This window comes from Notamacropus eugenii, chromosome 3, assembly GCF_028372415.1.
Source record: "Notamacropus eugenii isolate mMacEug1 chromosome 3, mMacEug1.pri_v2, whole genome shotgun sequence".
NCBI classification, from domain to species: Eukaryota; Metazoa; Chordata; class Mammalia; order Diprotodontia; family Macropodidae; genus Notamacropus; species Notamacropus eugenii.
In genome coordinates this window covers 77538899-77560996 of record NC_092874.1, presented here as the reverse complement: position 1 = coordinate 77560996, position 22098 = coordinate 77538899, and the positions used below count along the sequence as shown (strand labels likewise).

Genomic DNA, 22098 nt, shown 5'->3' with positions numbered 1-22098 from the left:
AATTTTGTGTTTTTGATACCTGTGCTCTATATCATGCTGCCCCACAGTCCTTTAGAAGAGGGGGAGAAAATCTAAGATTTATGGAAGTGATTAGAGAAAACAGAAAACAAATAAATTAATAAGTTTTGGGTGGGAAGGAAAGAAAGCTCTTGCACCAACATCTTTGGTTCAATAGCAAAAACTGATCTGATTTTTTATCAGTGGAAATGCCATTAAGAAGAGGCATTACCATCTGCTTTGGCACTATACCCTAAGGACAATGAGACTTTTTCATCTAACTGGTAGCCAAAATCTTCCATATTTGTTGTCTCCCCTCATTCAAATCTGAAATCTTGAGAACTTTCTTTCTTTCTTATTCGTATCCCCAGAACTTAGCATGTATACACACTTAAAAATGCTGCATTCATTCACTCTTTGTTGTCATTGAGTGCTCTGCACAAATTGAACTGCCAGCAAACGACTGAAAGCAAACCAGGCTAGTGCATTCAGCAACTAGAGGCATAGTTCTCTGCTTTCAGGACTGTGCCATGAAACATGAGGGGGTGCTGATGGAGCCCATGACTGATTGAAGAGAAGCAACTTCTGTGGTAAATGCAGAGACTGACAAGCAACAACCAAGTACCATCTCATCCCCACTTCATGATCTCTGACTACAGGCTGAGTGCTAAGACTGGAATCATGGGACAGAATGATAGAGGAAATGAGGTAGAGACTTGTGAACTCTTGCAAGTGGCAAAAAGCCACGTTGTTATTCTACCACAGCTCTCCAAAGCAGGTTTACTCCCTGCCCTGAGGGAGCCAGGTGTGGGCAGACATTCCCTGCTAAGGAAAGAGGTAGCAAGTAGCAGGAGAGGTGGGGTGGATACAGGAGAAGTTCACATAAAGACTTTAGGAGCCTCTGGAGCAATGGCTCTTCAGGGCATGGTCCATTGGAGTCAAAGATGAGCTGCTTTCCTCAGCTAACTTCCATAGAGTGGGGGAGCTCTATGAACATATATTTTCAGATGGTCAGTTAAATGTATTAGGCCCTCCTGAGGAGGAATACTGGGACACAGATGGAAGTTATTCATACTTAGCCCCATAAAGATGATTTCCCATTGCAGGCCCAATTGGTTTCTGCAAAGGAAGGGGTAAAGTTTCAAAAAGAAATGGATTTTATTGATGGAGGTTATGTGACTCCTCATTGGGCTGTCACACCCTATTCCCAGTCTGCCTAAGGGGCTTAGATGTTACCTTCTGGGTGGAGCCCTGCCAGAATGACTTCAGACTTTAGTCATGGAATTAACACAAAGAAAAACCAGGGTATATCTGCTGAGTCAAGTTTTGGTGACTATAGCAGTTGGGGCACACCCAGAAGATTCTAGGCGTAAAGCAAACTAAGCTACTGGCACTTGCTTCCCTATGATCTAAGAAGAAAGCTCCATAGAATCTCTAGATGTTGGTGAACCTGCATTCCCCATCTTGATGTCTCCCACCTACCAAGGTACCCATAAGTCTTCTTCTTTCAAGTGAGGATGAGAATAGTCTACAACCTTGGAAGATACAAAGCAGGTTTTCCAACAGCCTATCACCTTGGCTTCATTCATCGATCTATTCATTGTGACAAGGCCTATTTTTCTGGAGGATTCTGTCCATAAAAACCAGGCTGAGTGGAGTTTCCAGCTGGCATAAAAAAATGACGATAGAATAAAATCTTCTGGGCTTCTAGAGCTCCAAGTTCTCCAAAGATACCACACATTATGGGGTAGGGGGAAGGGGAAGGTTTGATTACCTATTACTAGGCCCTGGTTGAAGAAATGACAGCCAAATAATCACCCTTTGTCCAGATCTGCCTATTTTGTGTTGAGTAATGGAAGACAGTTCCTCTAATAAAAGGGATAGAAAATAGCAAACTTCTACTGCAAAAGGTATATGGTATGTGAAAAAAAATAAATCATCCTTTCTTGATTTGCTGTGGTTTTGATGTCCTTCAGAACTGTGCCAGTTCTGAGGCCTAGAGGCCAGACCTTGCTTCCTTATCTGGCCAGTGGTCCCCTGTCTATAAGGACCTGACTCCTGAGAAATGCCATTTTGACTATGTTACTGAGGACTCCATCTCCTACATAGACAACTGGATTTCAGCAGCCATTTATCTAGTAACAGGGAATACCCAATGGAAAGGAGATGCTGGCTAATCCTTCTAGTAAGATGAGCTCCAGATTGTAAGGGTAACACTGCATGGAACAGAGTAGACCTTCATCTCCACTAATTCCTGTTAGGTGGTTTTGGGTTTGACCAAGTTATCTAGGGCCTGGAGAGATAGGACTAGACAATTAAAAGTTGTCCTCCTTAAGGCCAGGACCAGTGGAGGAATTTTGGCACTGTTTCCCACTGCAAACAGCTGTTTGGTGGGGAAGGAGAGACATCAGCACCTTTCAGAGATGTCATATGTTAAACAACCTGGTTGAAACCATTATAAAAACAGTAGAATTTGGGGAATAGGTATATTGTTCTAGACAGAGGACCATATAATTCCCCTGACTAAGGACAAGACAGCTCTTCCTGTCCAACAATGTTCCTTGATCCAGTTGGAGAACCCATTTTACCCAGGTGTTCCTCAACCTTTCCACAACTAGCAAAATGATACTCTCTGACCTCAGGGAAAGAATTTTACTCCCACTAAGAAATGTCTACCTTGTCATGCATCTGACTGCCCAGGTTAGGGATTCAAACTCCCGAAAGGCATGCCTATGACAAATCAACATCACTCTGAAAAGAAGAAAAGTTCTCCATTTCAGTTGTATCTGGAATCCAGTCTCCAGAAATACCTATATGATAAAAATGGGTTAGTTTTTGATATAGTTCTGACTGATCCTCTTGGAACCTTCTTTATTCTTTGTCTAGCAGAGAGTTGTTTTAAAAACAATATTCTTGCCCCCTCAGAAGTCTTGATATTCTTTGGAGAAGTACTAAGGTTCCCTTCAGATGCCAGACTTCCTTTCCTTTGGAATGATTTAGACAATTTTCCAGAAAGGGACAAGGGCAATGGGAGGTACTATTGGGGGACCTCTTGCTTTCTAAAAGCATAGAAGAAGGTAAACATGTCGCTTTATAATTATACTGGATTTTTTCCAAATAATATTTTATTGTTCTATCCAATTCCATCTAAAAGCAATTTTTTACATTTTTGAAGTTTTAAGTTCCAAATTCTTTCTCTCTCTCCCCTCCCTTATTCCTGAAACAGTTACCAAACTAACAGATTATACATGTTCAATCAAGTAAAACATTTCTATATTAGTCACTTTATGCAAAAAGACTCAAACAAAAAAGAAAGAAAGGGAAAATAGCATGCTTCAGTCTGTATTCAGACAGCTTCAGTTCTTTCTCCGGGGGCAGATAGCAGTTTTCATCATGAGTCATTTGGGATTATCTTGGATGACTGTAATGCTGAGAATAGCTAAGTCATTCACAATGGATTTACAATGGATTACTGTGTATAATGTTTTCCTGGTTTTGCTCATTTTGTTTTGTATCAGTTCATTTAATTCTTTCCAAGATTTTCTGAAATCATTCTGCTTGTCATTTCATATAACACAATAATATTCCATTATCATCATATGCCACAACTGGTTCAGTCATTCCCCAATTGATGGGCGTCCCTTCAATTTTTAATTCTTAGCCACCATCAAAAAAAAAAAGCTTCATTATATATTTTGTGCAAATAGGTTCTTTCTCTCTTTTTAAAATCTCTTTGGGATCCAGACTTTATAGTGGTATTGGTGTTTTGGTGTGTCCAGTTTTATAGTCCTTGGGCATAGTTCTAAATTGCTCTCCAGAATGATTAGATCAGTTCCCAACTCCCCCAACAGTACATCAGGGTCCCATTTTTCCCACCATGGATGTGTACTTTCTTGGAAAGGAGGGGATCTCATACTTGATTTGGTGACAATTGCAGGTCTCAAAGTGAAGGTGTGAAAGAGTCCTTAAACTCTGTGAAAGACGGGTGGAGACCCCTGACTCTCAAGGTTTTGGAAGGTGAGCTAAGGAAACCTGAGTGCATGACAGTGGTAGGAGAATCTTGGTATCAATGCAAATGCCAAGACAGGTTACACATACAGAGAGTCTATGACCCTCAGCTACTTTGCTGTTACAGATGATCCTCATGCGTGATGAGTTGCTGACTCAAGCAGATGGCATAATCTCACCTGTGACCTGGATTTTCTTGGAACTGCTCTGGTTCATTGATTCATCATCATCATCATTTCTACATATTTGGAAACCTACTATGAATGGCAAAGATGTAGAATTACTCAACTCATAGGCTAGATCATTGAGATCTGAGACTTGGACCTTTGGAAGTGGGGAGAAAAAGTTTGGGAGTGCTGGTTTTTGTCCTTTGTATGTTTTTTTTCATTCTTTTTATTTTTGATGAGTCTCAAAGGGTAGATTGTGGTGTTTTTTTTTTTCCTTCTCTTTTCTCTATCTTTTTGCAATTTGTGCTTCCTATAGCAAGATAATTGTCTGGTAAGAGTCTGGAAAAAACTTAAATGGTGAATGATTCTCTCTAAGATCTGCCACTATAAGGGTGGTGTGTGGTAGTACTAGGATGTTCCCTCCAGCATTTCCTGCAGCAGAGATTAGTTTTCTCTAATTTCCACACCATAGCAGTTAGTTTTTCAAAAAGGACACAAATTTGTCCCTGAGACTTGATTGATCCCTGCCTGCCTTAACTGTAACTTCCTGATCACCTGAGGACATAAGAAACCCACCCACATGGAGTCAGGATAGCTCATACCTATTGGAAAACCCAGGTTTTCCTAATTTAAAGTACAATACCATCTGATTTGGCCAACAGGACCATGGAAGTAAATAAATTCAGAGTTTATGCACACATATATACACATAAATGCATTAAATATATACATGTTATATGTGAAAGGTAGTGTGACCCAATGGATAGTAGGTTGATCTTAGAGTCAAGAAGAGCTGGGTTTAAAACTTGCTTATGACATATACTAGATGTATAAACAGAGGCAAGTAGTTTACACTCTAGGCATCCCACATGATTCTCTAAGATTTTACATTAAAATTGACTCACTTATCTACGTTGGAGCAAGGAGTTTTCACAAAGAGCAAATACATCGGAGGTATTGTAGGTTTGATTCCAGCCCATATCATTAAAGTGAACATAGGAATAAAACAAGTCACATGACTTTTTTGGTTTCCCAATGCATATAAAAGTTATGTTTCTGTTATGCTGTAGTCTATTAAGTGTGCAATAGTATTATGCCTTTTATATCTATTTATACATATGCTCACATACATATATACACATGTACATATATACATATACACATACATACTCATATATACATATACACATATATACATACATATATACACATATACATACACATATATAGATATATATTTATATAGACATATACACAGAAATACTTTAATTAGAAAACACTTTATTGATTTGTGAAGCACAATAAAATAAGGTATGCCTTTAAATAGCTTGCTTTGTATACATTTGCTTGCATGATTTTTCCCTTACTCTATGGAAAGCTCCTTGAATACAGGAGGTGTCTTTTACTTCTATTTGTATCCCCAATGCTTAGCACAATGCCTGGCACACAGTGGATATTTAATCAACATTGATTGATTGATATGTACATGCACACAATGAGAAAAGAGGAAAGTACCTTTATATGTCTGGGAGAAAGACTGTTAAAATATTTTTTTAAAAAACTGTAGAGTTGATTAAAAAAATCACATTCTCTTATGACTAAGTTACTATTCATCTTCACAAAAATGGGAAAAATGTTCCATATAAGGCCATGTGCTTCAGGTCTCCTATACTCTCTCCCTGGAAGAGAAACTAAGCAGAACAAAACAACTGCAAGCCATTTCCAACTCAGATGTGTGCGTATGTGTGCATTCGTGTGTGTGTGTGTGTCCATGCAGTCTTTGAGGAGGTGGCAGGGCTAGAGGGTTTAAAAGGCTTGGGAAGGACAGAGATAAGATTCCACCTAACTGGCCAAAAGCCTATTTTATATTCAACTACCACTTCATAAAGTGGCCCTGCATCAGTAAAGCAGAAAACATTTTGAGGTGGTCACATTTCACTCCTTAATGGACCTCATCTGGGATGCCAGACATACTTTACTATGTACTTGGGAACTTTCCAGGAGAATGATTTAGGCCAGCTTGGCTTCAGATGGAATTCTGCAGTTGCTCATTTCAACTGCTAGGTGAATTTCAAACAAACACAGCTCATTTGAGTAGTAATTAGACATTCTGTTATTTCATTTTTGTAGTTTCTAATTGCACTCTAAACTTATTGAGGCCTTTTAATTTCATCTTTTATATTTACTGTTGAATCTTCCACAAAGCTACACAGAAGTGAAATCTAAAGCCAAGAAAAGCTTTCTCAAATTTCTAATCATCACAAAGTCATATGGGCTTCATCAGAAAAGTACTCTAATTTTCTTACCTGATTTGTGTTTTGTATAGACAAAGTTTGTCTGTGTGTGCATGTGAGTGTGTGCATGTGTGTGTGAGAGAGAGAGAGAGTGTGTGTGAGTTTTGGTGAAATCAATAACTTTTTAGCGTACAGAATGATCAATGACATCCTATGCACTGATAATCTGCTTGACTACACAGCATTTCCTTACTCCATGCATCAATGAAATCTCATCTAGGAAAGAAATAAATTTTCTTCATGTATGCATATGTATACATACACATATGTGTACAGATACACATATACATGCATATATATGAACAGATAAATGGATGGATCTTGCTTTTTCTCTTTCACATACTCACACGCGCACACACACACACACACACACACGCACACCAATATAAAATTTCCTGGTTGAATAGAAATAATGCTCCTTTGGAGTTAATTATCTCCAAAGCAACTTTCCTATACCATTCTTAATAACAGAAACTACTTGGTGGGCTAATGTCAGAGGAGTGTAGAAAGTTATTATGTAGATTTACTATAATATATTGGATAGATTCATTTTTATAATGTTTAATGAAACACAATTAGTTTGGAAGTAAATTCTATAGCATAAGTTTTTTTTTCCTTATGCAGCAACTCCTTTGAGACACCCCAACTTATACATGGAGGGGCTGTTCCCCAAGGAAAAAAATATTCTGATTTAAGGTTGCTTTTATTTTGAAATAATAAAATTGTGTCTTGAGTTCACATAATTGACTCAAAGAAAAGTCTTAACTAAAATAATGTTGCAAGAACAGTAGTTGAAAAAATATCCTGTATCCTACCCACATTCCTCCCCATAAACCTGCATCATAAAAATATACACCATAATATTAGGAGTAAACATATACATAGTATACAGTAGCAGATGGAAACAGACAAAAAAATGCACATGGCAAAAGACACTCTAGGGTCTTGATTAAGCTTCTCCACTTGTGGTATGTACACTGCTCCCCAGATTGAAATATATCTTCTAAGCAGTTTATTCCACTGGGCTCCCAGAGCCTTCTCCTCTCCAAAGTTCAGGTTGACTCCTTCCTATTAAGAAAGTTACATGCTATTACCAGCAGGGTAAGAGAAGATAGAAATCCTCTTCCCAACCTACTGCATTTTAGAAGAGGCACAGAAGAAAAAGAAAAAAGTGACTTTCTCTCAAGTGGCATTCCTGCTACCTACTTAGCTTTCTTTTTGACAGCTAGAGATGACTTGAGGTCTCTGCAGAGCCAGGTAGTCTGATTTTTAAAGGTCACAAGGGATGGGAATGATCCTTCTGCTAGCCAATCACTATCTGTCCTATAATTCCACTAAGTTTTTAGAGGCCCTTCTTCACACTTCTAAGTGCCTGAAGAAGTGAAAACACTTCTTTCCACTTCCTTTACAAGTTGGGAATGGACTATTCTCAGTTTCACGCCCTTTAAAATCTGTGAATAGGTCACTCAGGGTGTGAGGCACTCAAAGTTTCATGCCTTTTACAAGATGTGAATTCAACCACTCAAAGAGTGAAAGGGGCAGATCCTTAGCCCCAGAAAGTCTTTATTCCCAGGGGGACTCAATTTATTAAGAATCCCTTGATCAGTGCCTCAGTTGTTGTTCAGTCATGTCTTCAAGACCCCCTTTGGAGCTTTATTGGCAGAGATCTTGGCGTGGTCTGCCATTGCTTCTCCTGCTCATTTTACAAATGAAGATTTGAGGCAAACAGGGTTAAGTGACTTGCCCCAGGTCACACAACCAGTAAATGTCTGAGGCCAGTTTTGAACTCAGGAAGATGAGTCTTCCTAACTACAGGCCTGGTGCTCTATCCACTGCCTCAAATGCCTCATCATTCCATAATTCACCTCCCTGTGAACACTTTGGAAAATAGGTCTGTGCAGTTTGAAGTTTGGTTTTCAAAGATAAGCATTTACCTAATGCCCACAACAATGTAAAGGAAAACATTGGAAGACATCAGAACTCTCATCATTGCAATTATTAATCAATGTTGATTTCAGAGACCTCAAAGTGAAGCATACCTCATTGATCTCAATGAAGAGATAGTATACAATAGCTACAAACTAAGGAATTCATTGTTAAATGCGACAGTGCTTTGCATAGTGCAACTAGACTTTGTATGTACTATTGCGAGAGGCCAGGAGAAGCACCTCCCTCCCACTCTTCTAGACCATCACATTAATTTGAGGACACAACATGACTCACAAGGAAGGGAAATGAATCAACATCCTCTCAATGCCTTGAGGGTCACAACACTCCCCCAATTCAGAACAGGGTGGCACATTGGGCCTTGGGGGCTGGGCTTATACCCACACATATATAAAATGGACCTTGAACTTTTGAATCGGATGCCTTCATCTGCAGATCTTACTCTTAACTCTGCCCAAATGCTTAACATATTCTCACCATGTGCCAAGCCTAGAGGCCTGTATTGGGCTACCCGAGTCTTTCTTACCTGTCCAGGTCTTCGGCTGGCCACGCCGGATGCACGTATGAGAGAAAGGACGTTCCAGAGTCAAACAGGAGTTGAGCTTTATTACAGGGTTTCGGTTACAAGTGCAGGGGAGTCTTCTTTCTTAGGACGAAGAGGGGGAGATTTCCTAAGAAGGCTAAGCTTAAGGGAATGGAAGTAGAAGTACAAGCGGGGAGAGAGGGGGAGGGGAGAGAGGAAAGAAAAGAAGCGGAGCCCTACTTTTCTCTTTGGCTCCACACGTGCTAAGAGCTTTCTGGCTTCCTCAATACTACTTAATCTTCAGCCACACAGTTTGCATCTCAATACCATGCTGTTAGGTAACTAGGTGTGCTCCAATCCGGGACGACCTCGAGGGCAGGGAGACTCCACCCATCAGGTATCTCCGGGGGAGAGGCGGAAATACCCGAGCTAGCCGAGCTAGCTCGGTCTGACCTTCTCGAACCCCCGCTGTTCATGGAGGGCCTCGTAAGACTCTAAGATTTAGAAGTCCCACTTTTACCTGCCCGAGACTGTCCACACGGAATTGAGCTTCCAGTCTCAACAACCATGAATACTCTACTCATCCTTTCTGAACTCTCCATTCTGCCAAAAACTCAACCACACCTCTCATTCCTGTTCCCTCAGCCCTACCTCCTTAATATCCCTTTCCAGATGTGTCTTTCTCTTCAGCTGTGCTCTCTGTAACATCTGTTCCAAAATGAACAAATTTCCTTTCACCTTAAAGCTCTTTCTTTCTCGTTCTTTCTACCTGGCACACACTGAGAGCTGATTCTCTCAATAACATCCTTTCTAGAACTAGTTGTATTTTCAATTTTATTCCTCAATTCCTTAATTATATAGGGAAGAATTAAAAAATCTCCTTGGTCCTCTTTTCCACTTCCACCCTCTTTCTCTATCCCCCTTATTTAGAATCATCTCTTCTTTTGAGGTTCTATCCAAATTTCTCTCCCAATCCAGATTCTGGGCATATACTGACTTCCAGGATATTCTCTTTTCTTTCTCAATGAATGTAACACCTGACTCATTGTATTTCTTTACTCATTTAGGGAATTTCAGCAATATATGTTGATGTTCCCTCTCTTTTTTCAATCAATTCAACTCACATTACCTACTATACCACGTCACTTTGGCATACAAAAGGGATGGTCATGATCCTGATATCACTCACAAAGTTCTTACTTCCCTATTCAAGAATTCTGACTTTTAATTTTTCTCCCTCCATCTCTATGACTATCTCCCCCTAATCATACTCTTTATTGACCTCTGATTCCTCATCCCTCATTACTATATCAGACCATCTCCTCCCTTCCAACAGTTGATCTCTGGATCGATCAGTTCAAAGCTACATTGTCTACTACTCTTGAATCCTTTGCTCTCTGGTCCTATGACTCAGCCTTTATCCTCTAATTCCTTTGATCTTAATCATATATTGTTGAATGGAACTGGAGGAAATCAAAAACTATGCTTCAAGCTTCCCATGCCCCTACCTCTGCTAAGGCATTGTCCTCATATTTTGTTGAAAAAATAAAAACGAAGCCTTTCACTAAGGGTTCAATTGTCTAAGAATTCTCTTTTTTCTAGTACTCCTAATGTCACATCCTCACATCCTTCTGGTATTGTCCACCACTGTTTCTTTGCTTATCACCTGATAATGTTTTGCTTGCCAATGTGAATTTGTTTATATATGCCACTTTTATATATGCTGCCTTCTCTCTTCTTAAGCAGATTGTCCACACTATGATCTACACGTACACAATCTTTAATCTTCCACCTCTTTCTATTTTACTGGCTCTTTCCTTGCTGTCTACAAATATTGCCAAGTCTCTTCCATTCTTAAAATGTAGTCTGCCTGCCAGCTCTTCTCCATATCTCTCATCTCCTTCTTATCTAAACTTCTTGATTCCTAACAATTGTTACATCCAATTTCTCTCTGCTCCTGCTCATCTAAATCCCTCTCCACTCTAGCCCCTGGCTTTATCAATTAACTGATGCCAGTCTTTCCAAAGTTGCTAGTGAACTCATAGTTGCCAAATTTATTGATTTTCATTCTTCTTGTCCTCTCTGAAATATTGGATATAGTTGATTACCTCCTTCTGGATCCTCTTTCCTCTTTGGACTCTGTGATATTGTCTCTCTTGGCTCTCCTGTATTTCTCACCCCTATTTTTAGTCTCTTTTGTTGGATATTCATCTGTCATTCTCACTAACTGTGAGTATCCCTCATAGTTCCATCCTAGGCCCTCTTCTCTTTGGCAATATTATCAGCACTCCCTGCCCCTGGGACCCCCTCCTAAAGAAGGTAGAGGGTTGGTATTGGGGACTTCAACTCTGATCCTCCATCATCTAAGTAGGGATCTCTAAGAATTTACCTCATTTACCACCCACCTACTTTCCCAGGCTTCATGATCTCCAAAAACTCACCATTCTGCAAGATGAAATTAGCTCCAAAACTCTCTCCTCAAGTTCATTTCCAACTCTTCTGCTCCTTCCCCTTGAAGATAACTTTCGTTTTCACTTACCCCTTCTTCCTCTCTCCTTAGCTTTTAAGTTTTTTTTTTCTGTTTTCTTTATTAAATTGTGAGCTCCTTGAGGGCAGGGATTCTCTTTTGCCTTGCTTTGCATTCCCATCACTTAGAATAGTGCCTGGTACATAGTTTATAATTAAATGTTTGTTAACTGACTCATTATCTATTTATTCAGCCTTAATCTCTCTCCTGAGTTCCAGTCTTGCATTGTAAATTTCTTATTGGATATTTCACACTTGATATACCCTAAGCATCTCAAGTATGACATACCTAAAATAGAACTCATCACCCCTCATCCCTCAAGTACTCCCCTCTGTCAAACTCTTTCATTAGTGTACCACCATCCTTGTAGGCAAAAAGACTCACCATGTTGATCTCCTCATAAAATCCTCTTTCACACTCACCCCACATATGTAAGCAATTGCTAAATCTTGTAATTGTTTTCTGTACAAAATCTCTTTTATCTTCTCTCCATATACATATCCATTATATTAGCTCCAACATTAGTCATATCTTCCCTAGACTATTAAAATAGCCTTCTAATTGGTCTACTTGCCAAAAGTCTCCCTTCTCTAATATATTCTCCAAACTACTTCAAGAGTGATTTGCCTAAAGTATAGATATCCCAGTATCACCTCCTTACTCACCACACCCCAGTGTCTCTTATGATTTCCAAGATCAAGTTTAAAGTCATTTATAAAGAATCCAAAACTCTTCATAATTGGGCCCTTTCTAACCACCCCACTCTTCTCATATATCCTTCTCCATGCATTCTATTATCCAGCCATACTGGTCTTACTGTTCCTTGAAGACAGCTTTCCATCTCCATTTCCATCTCCCATTTCTGTGTCATTGCCCTCTATTTCCCCTATATGGAATGGCTCTTTCTAAGTCTTTGACTCAGAATCCCTGAATACTTGGAAGACCAGGCTAATGGACCACCTCCTCCAAGAGGTCTCTCATGGTCCCCATTCTCTTCTCTCCCAGATTCTAGTGGCATCTGTTTGAATGTTATTTCCTATCTACTCTGTCTTCTATCTGCTCTGCATATATCTAGTAGATTCTAATTTACATAAGCTTTCTTTCTCCCCAATAGAATATGAATTGCTTAAAGGTAGATTTGTTTTCATATTTTCTTTTTTTTTTCAAATCAATGACTTAGGACAGTGCTTGGTAAATAGTAAGCATTTAATAAATGCTTGGTGATTGATTTTGATTTGTTTCACTTACCTATACATTGGAGGATTTCATTGGTTGAGCGCTGAGTGGGACCTGGCATCATTGAGAATACACTGTTTTCTCAAACAAGTCATCAATAAGATCTTTACTTCAGAAAAAAAAAAAAAGACATAACATTGCAACAGAAACGTAATGTAGGCCTGCTGTTGAGTTCCCTGCTAAGCCTAGGATAAAATACTTGTCAACTTTCACAGCACCAGTCGGAATCAACTCAGTAGAAAACCAATAGTCAAACTATTTATATTTCATAAACAAGCACTGTTGGTTGTTATAGATCATTAAGACAGTTATTCAAGTCCTAAAGGGACAAAGGCTTACATCGGCATGATAAATCATCTCAGGAAACAATTTTGCTACTATTTTGGGGACTGGACCTCCGTTTTGTTAAGTTTATGGAGCTAGGGTCCATTTACAAAACTGTTCTTACCTATGCTGATCAGAGTCTGATCTGCTACTTAGATTCTTAGAAAGCTATCTGGGGGTAGTTAGCAGTTAAATAATAGTTATCTATCAGAGTCAGGGCTTCCTAATTCTAAAGCCTGTACCCTGTCTACTATGCTATGTTGCTATTTAGTATAATGTGGGACTGAACAATGAGTCACCACTTTTAGGAACCTGTACAGTATGATCTGTCTGATGTAATCCTCTACCTGTGAAGAGGATGGTGCTATTGATCAGTCCCCTCTTACATTAAAAGCGACTGTTCCCTCTTTCCTTCCTTACTCTGTCTTTCCCTTACCTTCCCCTTTTCTTACTCTTTCCCCTTCTTTGTTTTATTATATCACATATGAAAGTGACATGCTATAATTTGGATATTTTTTTAATGTGCCATTTCCTTTAGGATACATTCTTCCCCCAATGCTTTCTAGAAGCATAGTGATACTTGTATTTCTAGCATCCTGCTGGTGATCTGCCTAATTGAGGACTGAGCAAGCACAGGAGTTTCCTTTCACAGAAAAGTGGTGATGTCTGGTTGCTACTATCTCAGCCATCTCAGAGAGCTCAATGAAACTGTATTATTCCTGTTGAACACCAAACATACGTACCCCATGGCAGCTTGCAAAAATAATCTGTCTTGTATATTGTAGTTAGGGAACTCTCTGAATGGAGCAAAGGAGTGCTAAGCTGTGAGCAATGAATGTGAACTTAAAATGTCTGCTTTGAGCTTGGATGATGCTTATTGGGCAATATAGAAAAGCTAGAGAGCTTTTCTTTTTTTCCTCAGCTTCCAGTACACTTTGGAGAGCTCATGGGTGTTTCATAAAAAGAAGAAAAGGGGTCAGTAATATAAACTAAAATCTGCCTGAACCAAATAACCTGAATTGTATTGCAGCTAGCAATCTAATGCAGAATGGAGCATGCTGTGAAAATGGTGTGATTTGCATATAATTTTAAAAAAATCAAGCCTGAACTGTATTTCTTGACTACATTAAGATACTTAAAACCCAGTACCCATAATGGAAATCTTAGCACTTTCCTTCAAAGAGGGGAGGAGGAGGTATTTAAATCTGTCATCATATTCATAGTGCAATTTCATTTGAAAGACAGTCCTTTCTTAATAATACTTGCCCAGCAAAGTACCCACTATCATCATTTAGACTCTCAGGAAATGCAAATAGGCTGAGACAAAGCATGTGGTGGTAAGTGGACCAGAAGCCAGGATCCTAGAGAAAGGAAAAACAGTTTGGTGAGAAAAACAGAAGGAAGGGACCTAATGATTAATCTACTGAATTCCCTTCCTTTAAACCTTCAATTTAACTTAAGAAAGTCAAAAAGTTTTACCCTATAAATTAGAAGTAGTGAATATTGTTCACATTATTTCCATTAGAGCAATTTTTTTTTAAAGCAGCAAGTAATGTTTCATTTTCTGGTTTCTCTGGTGATAATGTTATAAAAAATGACTACAAAAATAAAAATAACTGACATTTTTATAACATTGGAAGGAGAACAAAGCACTCATTTGTCTCTCCCAGTAACTGTATAAGGTAGATGCTTCAGACACTAACCTCTGCATTTTACAGATGAGAAAATAGAGGTTCTGAAAGATTATCACTTATTCAGTCATACAGCTAGAACTCCTAAAAAATTCAGTGTGATCTGTGATCTCATATATGTGAGTATTCATACAACAAAAAAGATCATTCCTCATAGATGCCTGCCCATTCTGCATAGCTCTGATGCATGTTTTCCCATAGATTCATCATGCAGAGTTCAAACAGCATGCTACAGGCCTTGCTTGTTTTCTCCTGACATCACAAATATACTAATGGATTACACGTGGTGCCCATAAGTTACTCTCTCCCCTTTCCAAATTATAGGCTTATTTTTCCCAATCATACATTCTTATCATAGCATGGTTTCCTCTATCTACCCCTTATAAGTCCTTGTTTTCAATATGTTGTAATCTACTGATGCCCATCATGGGCATTTCCATTGCTTTCTAGGTGATTTTCATTTTCATTTCTTTGGAGACTGCAGTGTGCTAAGCGTTATCATCATAGAAGACCTACCAGAAGAATGATTGGTATTGAAAAGGTGGACCAGCATTTAATAGAGAAGTTGAAACAGAGTTGGACCTAAAATTAAACAGTAAGAAAAGGATATGTTAGAATGGCATTGTGACCCACAGTTTAAGAATGCTGGGGGTAGCAAGCAGAAAAAAATTAAGAAGTCCTGGGCTAGATCACCTTTTAAAAATTGTAAAATTCTTGTAATGACTGCCAACTTCTACCTGAAGCAAACACCCACAAAACTAGCATACATGATTAAAGAAACCTGTTCATTTCTATCTCTAGACATTCATATAGTCCACAGTAAATTGTGATAATTTTTAGACTAGTGTATTCCAAGAAAAGAAAGAAAAAGTAAAGAAGGAAAGAAAAGAGAGGGTGGGATGGAGGAAGGAAGAGAAAGAAGGACGGAAGGAACCTCTACAAGGAAAAAAAAAAGATGTGTAGATGATCTGTGGTATGATTGAGGTCAAATGTAGAGCAAAAGTCCCCTTTTCTCTGTAAGCTAAACTGGATTAGTCAGGGCGATATCAAGACTGAATTTTTAGGAAATAAATGAGTGAAAAATTTTTTAAAAGTATTTACTATGACACTATAAGAAAAGCACTTATAATGTACTAGACATTGTGGTTTCAAGAATTACTTCATAAATTCAAGCCAGCAAGGTGTTCTCTGCCCTCAAGTACCTTACATTTACTGGTAAGGGGGAGAGACAACATGCAAAGGGGAAGTTAGGGGGTTAGGAACTCTCTTTTTTGCTTAGGTATGCACCCTATGGTGTCTGCCTGGCACTCAACTCTCACCTATGGCTCAAAAAAAGCGGTGGAGGTGGTTCAGACTTAGAAGTGGAGTGTTGTGGCTTGTAAATGGCCAGGAAATGATGTGGAGGCCTACTTCTTAACAATATAAGGTGAAAATTCTCCTGTCAAAGCTGAAGGTCCCAGGTGAAAGTCTAGGATCCAATGAGAGGATAAAAAAAGGATGAATGGTGCATGATGCTAAGGTGGTGTTTAGTCAATAGATAAGTAATAGCCAACCTGAGGGATAAATGTGAGAAGGTGAGGTGGAAGGAACCATGCTGATAGTGCATAAAAAACACCTCTGCAGCTGACAGGTAGTATATCACACTGGCTTTCTGAATCACTTCAGATGCCGAATCCCTGAAGCAGCAGGAGGTAGGTGGGTACATCAAGAAGGTTACTTATATATACTCACTCATTTTTATATTGTAGAAAAAAGCTTATTATTGTTATTTTATATAATTATAAAGCTCTTACTCCTACATATTGGATAAGTTAGAATGAATAATTTAATCCATTCCTGAATGGTATGTAAGTTTGTAAATTGGAGACCTTTTTAAAAATTTTTCTATGTTTTACTTCATTTTAAATCAAAGATGGTTAATGTGGGAGAATAACTAAAACAGGTAAGCTACATAGAAAATTAATTTCAGTGAATACTTTCTTTACTACTGAATATGCCCTTTCCCTGTATTCCTCTCTTCTGATTTGTGATTTCCTAGACCAGACCACTGTTTTCATACACAACACATACTCTTCTTTTTTTGGCTTCACTCCTCATTTTGGACTTTTCTATTTCCTTCAGCAGTCTTGAACCCAGTCCCCAGAATTTCCTGCTCTCTTATGTGTTGTTTCTCTCCTCCTGAATGGCAGCCCCTGGTGGTCCGGGACTCTCTTTTTCATTTATGCATGTATTCCTGTAGTGCCCCCTTGGCACTTAACTCTCACCTATGGCTCAAAGAAGCTGTGGCATGTGCAACAGCCACAGTCCAGCCAATGGCTAAACTGCATTTAGCATAACCTACAGGATTCAAACCCATGTCCACCCCAAGGATATGAAGACTTTCCCCAGCAGAACAGACAGAGGACAACAATTTGTTCCAACATCCATGAAGGCAACTGAAGCAGAAACTAGAGCTTGGTCAGACTTTGAATAGGTTAAGGTCATTCATTCCACCCTAGGCCATTGCCAATTATTTTTGCTTTTGCCTCATCACTGGACTTTGATGAGAGCAAAACTGACAAATTTGTGTAACTCTGCCTCATTTCAATCCAAGTGGTGTACAGTCCAGACATCACCCTGTCATGACATTGGTCCTCTTTGAAAATGAAGGAGAACAATGTATCCTCTACTGCTTGGCACAGTTCCTGGCACACATTCTACACTTAAGAAATGCTCTGTCTCTCTATCACCCATTACTCTTTCAGAATTTGGTATTTTTGGCGCAGTCATCTCTCCTTTTATCATATTCTTTCAAGCAGTTGTTTTTGGTCAATGGGAGTAAACTGAGAAGATGCTAGAGATAGAATTTCATTCAATTCCTACTTGTTAACTTACACCCTTTTTCCCTCCTTTCCCCCTCTTTCTATTATTCCATCCTCTTCTAGCCTCTCCCAGTCCTCATGCCCAATGCACACACACACAGACACACACACACACATACACACACTGATACACAAATTCAAAATTTCATTACTTTTGTACCTAGAACAGTGTGTATGCAAAGACTTATAGAGATCACAACACAAAGAAGATTTTTCTCCAGTACCAAATTTCACCTGACATTCAGTCATAATGAAAGTATGGGATTTTAAAGGTTATTCCAAAGTTAATGCTCAGTTTGCTATTGGTACATTTTCATGGCACGATTGTTCAGTAGTTTTCTGGGGTTGTACAATATTTTATTAGGTAAATGTGGCATTTTCCTACAAAATATAAATTCCTGGAGAGTGGAGATGGCTTCATTCTTTCTGTTTCTTCCTAGCACAGTACCTAACACGTAGTAGGTACATAAGATATGTATGGTGATTGATTGGTAAGTGTGAAGTAAATCAGCTATAGCAGTCACTTTGAGTTTTCTTAGACAAAGACGACTTCTTCCCTAGACACATGGTCTCCAGACAAAGTCTGTCTTTGTTGTGATGCCATTTTTCAATGTGAAAAATGCTTCTGCTGCAGTGACTTATAACCAACTTGAAGAAGTCTGTGGAGATGATGTTTTTTAGCCACTGAAGCAGTGATTCACCCTTTCAGGGAAGATAGCAAAACCCTAATGAAGGAGAATACTTAATAGGGGAAGGACAATGGTTCCTAAAACAGGAGCCTTTATTTAACTTAACTCATCTAGTTAAAATAGTCCTACATCAAGGAACACAGTTTAATCTATCAGAATACTTTGTAGAAGGGAAGCAATGAGTTTTTGTATAAATATTGAGGATAATCATTTACTTTGTAATCAGATCATTGCCTTAAAGCATCTTTCCAACAAACGTGCTTATTTTTTGAAAAGATGACAAAATTTGGGAAGGAATTTTGAATCCTCCCAAGCATTTACAATAAACAAATGGATCTATTTCTTTCCCCTCATGTCTGTATCTGTGATTCCTTCAGGGTATAGTGGAGTCTGGGTAAGGAAATTACTTTTACTTATGTAAATCAACAATTAACCAGGCATCCAAAGTCACATGACATGTGTCAGAATCAAGACTTCACTGTACTTCATTCTAGCTCTGAAGCCAGCTCCCTGTCCGTTAAGCCATGAAGACTTTCAATATGGTCTTTAGCTTTTTAAAAAAATTGTTTTTAGTGTTTATTGCAGCAGCAATATAATATTTATTTGTGGGTCTCTAAATGAAAACAGCCTATGGGATATCTAGATATATTTTATGGCCTTTCAAAATCATGAGCCATTCAAAGTCATAGAAAGATACTGGAGGATTTTAGAACCTCTCAGTCATATCCATGGTTCCAACATTGTTCATCTTTGTATGAAGTAACCACAGTGATAATCATTGGGGAAGGAGTTCAGTGTTTCCCAGTTTTCTCAGTGACATAGAATAGGCCTGTAATGGATGATAGAGTAACATCAGTGAAGCAATATAAAAAAGAGGGAGCTGTCTGGAGAGCAAGAGGAAGTCATTTTGGCTGGGTTCTATCATTTTTGTTTTTCTGGAGAGTCATCAAAATTCAGAAGCAGACAACAGTATTTAATGGCAAAATTGCTATTGGACAAATTTAATGCTGCAACTGTGTAACTCAGTCCTCCAGTGATCTCTTCACAACAGTGGGCTTTATGCAACTCTTTCAGCTACAGAATTCTTCTTTTGTTAGGGCTGCTATATTTTGTATCAAAGGGTTTTACTGCCTTCTGTGCTATCAGTGGTATTTCCCAGTAGAGCATGATTTTCAATTTCCTCAGAAAACATCTAAGTCTACTACTCTCAAAGCATGGATCTTTTTCAAGAAAAGTTTAGAGCCTACTTAACACAGCTGATGACTTTTGCAACTTATGAATGTTAGTACTTGTGAAAGGCTTAGTCAGGAAAACTGTTCCCTGCAGTTTGAAGGCATCCCTAGAAGGACTGATTGTTGTTGTTTTTTTTTTTTAATCTTAAATTTCCCAGAACTTAGCACAGTACCTCACATACAATAGGACTTTGATAAATATTTGTTGAAACAAAGTAATAAGTAACAAATGTTTGTTGAATAAATTAATGAAGATTAAAAACACATTAGAGGAAATTAGGATATTCTGAAGGACACTCTAACCTTTGAGTTTGTTAATGAAGAGGGTGAGTTATGTTCTTTGGCAATTTCCTTGGGGTGTCGCTCTCAGAGATACAGAGACATTGAGTTGGAAGGAACGTGGGCTGGTTTGTATGTGTAGACATTTTTTCTATCTATCTATCTATCTATCATCTATCTATCATCCATCTGTCTGTCTATCTATCTATCTATCTATCTATCTATCTATCTATCTATCTATCTATCTATCATCTATCTATCATCCATCCAACCATCTATCTATCTGTCTATCTATCTATCTATCTATCTATCTATCTATCTATCCATCTATCTAATCGATCTTTTGCCAGAGCTATGTCCCTGTATGGCTGTAGTAAAAAAGCTACATTGAGGAGACAGTGAAAGGCAAGAGCCTCTAAAATGTGTCTATATATGCAGAGGAGAGAAGAGGAAAAACTCAAATTAATCTTTTTTTAAAAAAATCAACATTGTGGACAGGATAAAGGGTTAAACTAGGTGGTACCTGTTTTGAAGACCATAAGGGAATATCTGAGGCTTAGCTAAGAGGAGTCCACTATGAGATAGTTAGTGAGGGAATCTAGGGCAGCTGGGAAGTGTTTTGTGCCCATGAAATGGCTTCATGATCAAATCTGTCTAAGCATGGAGACAGTATATAAAATGAAAACCAGTTTCTCAAGAATCATATCAACCCAACAAATGACAATTGAGTGGGTGGTAATCATACATGGGATAAAAGATTAAGCTGGCTAGCAATTATTTCAAAAACTAAAAGCAAATTTGCACAACCAAACCCAATGCAACCAAAATTTGGAGGGATGTAGTAAATTGGGAAAGAATTTTTACGGCTAAGCTCGGGAATAAAGGCCTTATTTCTAGAATATATAGAGAACTGACTCAAATGTATAACTATCCAAGTCATTCCCCAATTGATAAATGGTCAAAGGATATGAACAGGCAATTTTCAGAGGAAGAAATTAAAGATATCTATACTCATATGAAAAAATGCTCTAAATCACTATTGATTAGAGAGATGCAAATCAAAACAACTCTGAGGTACCACATCACACCTATAAGACTGGCAAAAATGACAGAACAAGAAAATGATAAATGATGGAGAGGATGTGGGAGAGTTGGAACACTAATTCATTGTTGGTGGAGCTGTGAGCTCATCCAACCATTCTGGAGAGTGGTTTGAAACTGTTACAAAAATGTGCGTACCTTTGACCCAGCAATATTGCTATTAGGACTGTATCCCCAAGAGATCATAAAAATGGGAAAGGGTCCCACAAGTACAAAAATATTTATAGCAGCATTCTTTGTAGTTGTCAAAAACTGGAAGTCAGGGGGATGACCATCAATTGGGGAATGGCTGAATAAATTCTGGTATATGAATGTAATGGAGTACTATTGAGCCATAAGAAATGATGAACAAGAAGACTTCAGGGAGGCCTGGAAGGACTTATATGATCTGATGCTGAGGGAAAGGAGCAGAACCAGGAGAACTTTGTGCACAGCAACGACCACAGTGTGTGAGAGTTTTTTCTGGTAGACTTGGAGCTTCATAATAATGCAAGAACTTATAAAAAAAAATCCCAACAGGTTTCTAAGGCAAAATGCCTTCCACACTCAGAGAAAGAACTATGAAATTCATTCACAGAATGTAGCAGATCATGTTTGTGTGTGGGTGTTTGTGTATTATGTTTTGATTTGGTATATGATTTCTTCCATTTATTTTAGTCGTCTACATAGCATGACTATAGGGAAAATGTATTCAATAGGAAAGTATATGTAGAAACTATTTTGTAATTGTATGCCATCTTGGGGGGGGGGAGGATAGTGGGGAGTAGGTGTGGGGGGGTTTTATGGTAGTGATTGTAGAACATTTAAAACAAACAAACAAATAAAAACCAAAAACTAACAGCATTGTTGAGACTAGACTGAAGAGTATCTACCATGGGTTAACTGGATAATTACTGCACAAATGAGAATACACATATCTGTGTTGTTACTGGTCAGTCACTTTTCAGTCATGTCTTAACTCTTCATGGCCCCATTTGGGGTTTTCTTGGCAATGATGCTGGAGTGGTTTGCCACCTCCTTCTCCAGCTCATTTTACAGACGAAGAACTGAGACAAACAAGGTTAGGACACTTACTCAGGGTCACACAGCTATTAAGTGTCTAAGGCCAGATTTGAACTCAAGAAGATGAGTCCTCCTGACTCTGGACCAGGCACTCTATGGAGTCACCTAGTGGTCCATGAGATAACATCATTTACATGTTGCTGCTGAATCTGCTCAACTC

General features: G+C 38.6%; 1 long non-coding RNA gene across 1 annotated transcript in view; it reads left to right on the top strand.

Moving 5' to 3' along the window:
* LOC140532903 (uncharacterized) overlaps nucleotides 1-22098 on the top strand; it is a 240907-nt gene that overhangs the window by 218124 nt on the left and 685 nt on the right. The gene's annotated exons all lie outside the window — the stretch shown is intronic.